The sequence below is a fragment of the Crocuta crocuta genome, unplaced genomic scaffold (genome assembly GCF_008692635.1).
Source record: "Crocuta crocuta isolate KB4526 unplaced genomic scaffold, BGI_CrCroc_1.0 scaffold5, whole genome shotgun sequence".
Classification (NCBI taxonomy): domain Eukaryota; kingdom Metazoa; phylum Chordata; class Mammalia; order Carnivora; family Hyaenidae; genus Crocuta; species Crocuta crocuta.
Window position 1 is genome coordinate 1,749,499 of NW_027530500.1, and position 5,696 is coordinate 1,755,194.

Genomic DNA, 5,696 nt, shown 5'->3' on the forward strand with positions numbered 1-5,696 from the left:
TGTAGCTGTATAATTTTGTTTTTTTGCCTTGTATATCTCTGGGATTTATTGGGAACATTGGTTGACTGCATTTTTTTATAATGGGTAATCATGTATTTGTTTTGTAACTTATCTTGTAGTCTTTATAGTTACTTAACTCTTAGATTATTGCTTATTTTTTTGTTGTTGTTGTTGTTACACTTTGTCTTCCCAACTAAAAGGTAGAATCTTTGGGAGTCTTTCCTCCAACTAGCACACTGCCTTTCTTAAAAGTGCTCAAGACTGTTTTGCTTGAGACCCATAGTATCATAAATTTTATAAGCAGTGTGGTTTATAAACTTTGGGAGTTTTTTCTAAAAGTAATTTTTCCCATTTGTGCAGTTAGTAATTTGTGTGGACTTTAATAATTAATAATGATAAATTAAAATAATTGTTTAAGATATTTTATCAGTATTCTTTGGAGGATAACACCCAAATTAGGCGCCCTCATCACTACCTCAGAATGCTCCTCACGGCCCCCTGCATCTGCCTCTACCACCATACTCACCACATTGTGCTAGAATTCCCCCACTAGTAAGTTAGCTCTTCAAGGACAGAGGCAGAGTTTTGTTGATTTTGGTGCACCCAGTGCAATGCCTGGAGCCAAATGTTTATTGAATAGAGAATTGACAGAAGGGACCTCCTTTTTCAATGTCCTAAGATTCTTAAAAGGCGGTGCCTACGAAATCACTGATCATATAATGAATGTTTCTTATTAATTTATTGGTTGAGTTTTCTTTGTTCTCTTTTGTGGTATTGTTTATTTATCAAAATTTAAGCCATTTCTATATTCTGTGCACTGATTTAGGTACTACTTTGAAGATACTTAATCCCTATTAACTATTAATGAAATAGTTACTCTTATTAGACCCATCTTACAGGTTAGGGAACTGAATCACAGAGATGATAAGTAACTTGCCCATGTTCACATTTTTTGTGCATGGTTGAGCTGGAACTTGAATGCAGGCAGTCTGACTCCACAGTCTGTGCTCTTAAGAATCGCACGATGCTGCCTCTCTGCTTTATCAGGGCAACCAGAAAATTGGATATGCTTTACCAGGGTACTGTCGTTACCATTCATGGAGTGCCTACTGTGTATCAGGATGGGGAAGGCACTTCAGAAAGCTTTGAAGAGAGGGTAGTACTTGAACTAAGTTAACAAAATTAGTACACTTTACAGATTAACTGATTGTGATTATGATGTTTATTGAAAAATAGAAAAGATAAAAAAAATTAGTAATCAGTTAAGAGTATGTACTTGTGAGTCAGACCTGATTAGGGGTCCCAGGTATGCTGTTCATCCTCTCTGTAGCTTCACTTATCTGTAAAATAGTGGTAATAGCATGTAACTCATTGGTTTGTCATTAGGTTTAAATGAAATAATATGTTTAGTATAGTGCTTCGCATATAAAAAGTGTTCAGTAGGGGCGCCTGGGTGGCTCAGTCAGCTGAGTGTCTGACTTTGGCCCAGGTCATGATCTCGAGGTTCGTGGGTTCAGGCCCTGTTTCGAGCTCTGTACTGACAACTCAGAGCCTGGAACCTGCTTCAGATTCTGTGTCTGTCTCTCTCTCTGTCCCTCCCCCACTCACCCTCTCTTTCTGTCTCTCAAAAATGAATAAACGTTAAAAAAAAAATTAAAAAAAGTTTTGAGTATTGCCAGGTGTTGTAAAAATTTCCCATAGTTCACTTAGATTATGCCTATTTTAATGTTATAGAAGCCTTTCTATTTAATGTGATTAAGACTGGTGGTGTTCAGTTTAATTTTTAAAATATTAATATAAGGGGAATTAAGAATGACACATTTTTACTTTAAATATTTTATGTTTTTAAAAAAACATAGAGATGTAAACCAGTCTGAGTTAATGTGATCAGTCTGGAGTTATAGGATTATTTCTCTGAGTCTTTTACAGCCTATTCACCTGTGCTGACTTTAAAACACTTTTTAAAGAAAAACATTTTTTTAAACATTTGTTTTTGAGAGACAGAGACAGAGCACAAGGTGGGGAGGGGCGGAGAATCAAAAGCTGACTCCAGGCTCTGAGCCATCAGCACAGAGCCTGATGCTGGGCTGGAACTCACAAACTGTGAGATCATGACTTGAGCCGAAGTCGGATGCTTAACCTACTGAGCCACCCATGCGCCCCCCCCCCATTTTTTTTTTTAAACTAGGCTTTGAGTCTTTCTAAACACTCAACTTCATTATCGTAGAAACAGTTCTTTTTTCACACTCACAAGTTCATTGGTTTATAAAATATTTATATAAGTACATAAACATTTGATTCTTGGTAAATTGATGGGAGCAGAAATGTACTGGTTTGGTAAAAAATAAGCTTAATATTCCATGTTCAACATTTTATCTGAAGGCTTTATGTATTTATTTTTTGAGTGAGAGAAATCCCAAGCAGGTTCCGTGTTGTCAGCACAGAGCCCAACATGGAAGCTTGAACTCACACTGTGAGATCATGACCTGGGCTGAAACCAAGAGTTGGATGCTTAACCAATGGAGCCACCCAGGTGCCCCTTATCAAAAGGTTCTATAGGGAGAATGGAGAGTGTTGGTTAATTTGCCAAGTTGGTTTGTTAAGGAGGTTAGTTAGATAAGAGAAATTGATACCTTGTCTTCTGAGTTTATGGATGTATGTATTATGCAGATATTTAAACAAATAGCAAATGTAGATTGAAAGCTAATAGTCATAATACCTCAATTTTATTTCAGATCATTCTTTTTTTTCATCTGTCCTTTGGTTTTTCTTTGTATTATGGTTCCTTGGCAATGTGTATAGTTTTTAGATTTCCTTTCTCTGTCTTATGTATTTGTCATCATCTCAATATTTTCATCTCTGTTATTTTACTTTGTGTTCTAGGAGAGCTTCTTGTGTTAGACCTCCATAGCCACATTGACAGTTCTGCTCTTTTGCTCTCCACTGTGTATTAAAAAATATTTTTCATTTCATGAATATTTTAATTCTGCAGTTGAATTTCTGTTATTTTGGTAATCCTTGGTCTTTCCCATTTATTTTTTTCTTCTTATCCTTGTTTCGCATTTCTGCTGGGTCTCCTTTAGTATTCTGTTTTTGTTTCTTAAAGTTGTATCTTCTTGCGTTGAGGATATCACACAATTACTGTATTTTGAAGGGAAGAAGTAATATTTGAATCTTTGTTACATGCCAGAAGCTTTACACACATTAATTTTACATAGACCATATTATCCTGATTTTGAGCCAGGAAATTGAGGCTTAGAGGTGTTAAGAGTCTTGCTCATACTCACATAGTAGAGTTGGGGATTTTAAATGGCTCTTCTAGAGCAAGAGTTCCTTAGCCTTCTCTCTGTCTCCACATTGTTTACGTGAAGCATTCTCTTTGGAAATATGTGCACTGGAATCTTCTGGGGGTAGGGCCAACATGATTTTTGGAAAATACACTCAAATATAGATATTATTTTTACATCTCATTCTTTGTAATTGCTAAGTCAGAGAGTTGATAAATATTTGGGTAAATCCAAAGGATTTCCGTGTTTGTAGTAAATACACTTTTCAGTGGAATGAGAATAACCTGGTCTATTTTCAGTAAATGGTGTGGGAAGAATGTTAATTTTTCTGATATCTAGGAGAAGTGATATGAGTGATTTTAATGTACTTGGTCAGAGAATGGATAAAATTTCTTGAAATGAGCAGAATGCACATGAGGAATTTTCAGTGTGATTTTTTAAATTAAATTTTAGACTATCTGAATAGGCTATGAACAGTAACCCTCAAACTCAGAGCCTTAAAACAACAAAGATTTAGTTTTTGTTCATGCTGTGTGTTCTTTGAGGGTCAGTTGGGGTGCTTCTGCTCAACATTGTCATCCTTACTTTGAATCCCACTTTTGGACCTTACTTGGGAGCAGCCATCATCTGGAACATTACTGGTTGTCACAGGTAAAAGAAAAAAACCACTCTAGGTTTTTCCTTTATATTGTGCTTTCTGGGAAGGAAAATTTTTTCTTTACCCTTCTTGGTTCTTTGGTAAAGTGACTTAAGATTGATAAACTGGAGAAAAACAAATTTAATTATATATGTATGGAAATCCCTTAAGGATAGAAGCTCCACAGGCAGTGTGGCCATTGGGGTTTATATGCCATCCTGAGCAGAGGAGAAGCGGTAGGGGTCTGGGACTTCAAAGGGAGGGGGGGAAGACAGTTTATGGGAAGATGGGAAGAATAAATGTTTGGTAAACAAATGTTTGCCATGTTTTGGGAGATGGTGGGACACTGAGGAATTTGATCTCCAGGCCCTGTTAGCTTCCCCCACCCAGTTTACTGTGCTTACCCCATATTCTTTGTAGTTATTTCTGGTGATAGTTCAGATAGACCACACCTATCTAAATTCTTTAAAAAAATTTTTTTTTAATGTTTATTTTTGAGAAATAGAACGCAAGTTGGGGAGGGCCAGAGAGAGAGGGAGACACCGAATCTGAAGCAGGCTCCAGGCTCTGAGGTGTCAGCAAAGAGCCCAATGTGGGGCTTGAACTCACAAGCTGTGAGATCATGACCTGAGCTGAAGATGGGAGGCTTAACCAACTGAGCCACCCAGGAGCCCCAATTTTATTTTTTTAATGTTTATTTTAAAACATTTAGAGAGACAGAGCAGAAGTGGGGGAGGAGCACAGAGAGGGAGACACAGTATCCAAAGCAGGCTCCAGGCTGTGAGCTGTCAGCACAGAGCAGGACACAGGGCTTTGAGATCTCAGGAGCCTTGAGATCATGACCTGAGCTGAAGTTGGATGCTTAAGCCACTGAGCTACCTAGGTGCCCCCCCCACTCCTCCATCTAAATTCTTTTAGGCAGTTAAAGGGGAGGTAAAAAGCTCTTCCTGAATCTTTTGGGCTTTGACTGACTTCAGTTCAAAGTAATCTACAAGCCAAAGTAGCATATTTGGAGGAAGCTCATTCTGAACCTCTTCATATTCAATACTTTTGACACTTCTCGTCACCAAATATGTATGTGTGGGAGGTGTTTCCATACCTTAAACGATTTTGTAATAGCAGCCAGAGATAAGGTCAGATCCCACAGGTTAAGGGCTCATTTTCATGGACTGTGAACCCTTCAGACTCAGTGGCACGGTTAGGTAGTCGCCTGTGCTTCAAACCAGTTGGCTGTAAATCTGAATTCTTCGGGAATTTTTGGATTCAATTAATTTGTTAGAGCAACTCAGAATTCTGGAAAACACTTTACTTACTAGATTACTGGTTTGTTATAAAAGGACATAACCCAGGAACAGGCAGGCGGAAGAGCTGCATGGGGCAGGGTTTGGGGAGAGGAAGTGGCTGTGGAGTTTCCATGCTCTCCCAGTTTGCCACTCTCCCAACACCTCCAGGTGTCTGCCATCCCAGAAGCTCCCTGGAACCCATCTTCTTGGGTTTTAAATGGAGGTTTCTTACCTAGGTGCGACTGATTAGATGATTGGCCATTGAGGTTAATCTCCAGCCTTTCTCCCCACCCTAGAAGCTATGGGAAGGAGCTCAAAGTTCCAACCCTCAAATCACGTGGTTCCCCTGGCAACCAGCTTCCATCTGTAGGTACTTTTCAAAAGTCATCTCATTAATATAAACTGAGGTGTGGCTTAAAGAGATTTCTTAATGAATAACAAAAGACACCTACTTGTCCTTCTAGCTACACCTGTGATGAGCATATAATA

The 5,696-nt window shown here is 38.4% G+C and overlaps 1 long non-coding RNA gene across 1 annotated transcript; it reads right to left on the reverse strand.

The window, feature by feature from the left end:
* Window positions 1-1,280: 1,280 nt before the first annotated feature.
* Window positions 1,281-5,496, reverse strand: LOC144233732 (uncharacterized). The gene is made up of 3 exons (XR_013335746.1): window positions 5,440-5,496; window positions 2,720-3,141; window positions 1,281-1,340 (listed from the first exon to the last, which is right to left on the reverse strand). It is a non-coding gene; the product is annotated as an uncharacterized LOC144233732 (long non-coding RNA).
* Window positions 5,497-5,696: the final 200 nt, after the last annotated feature.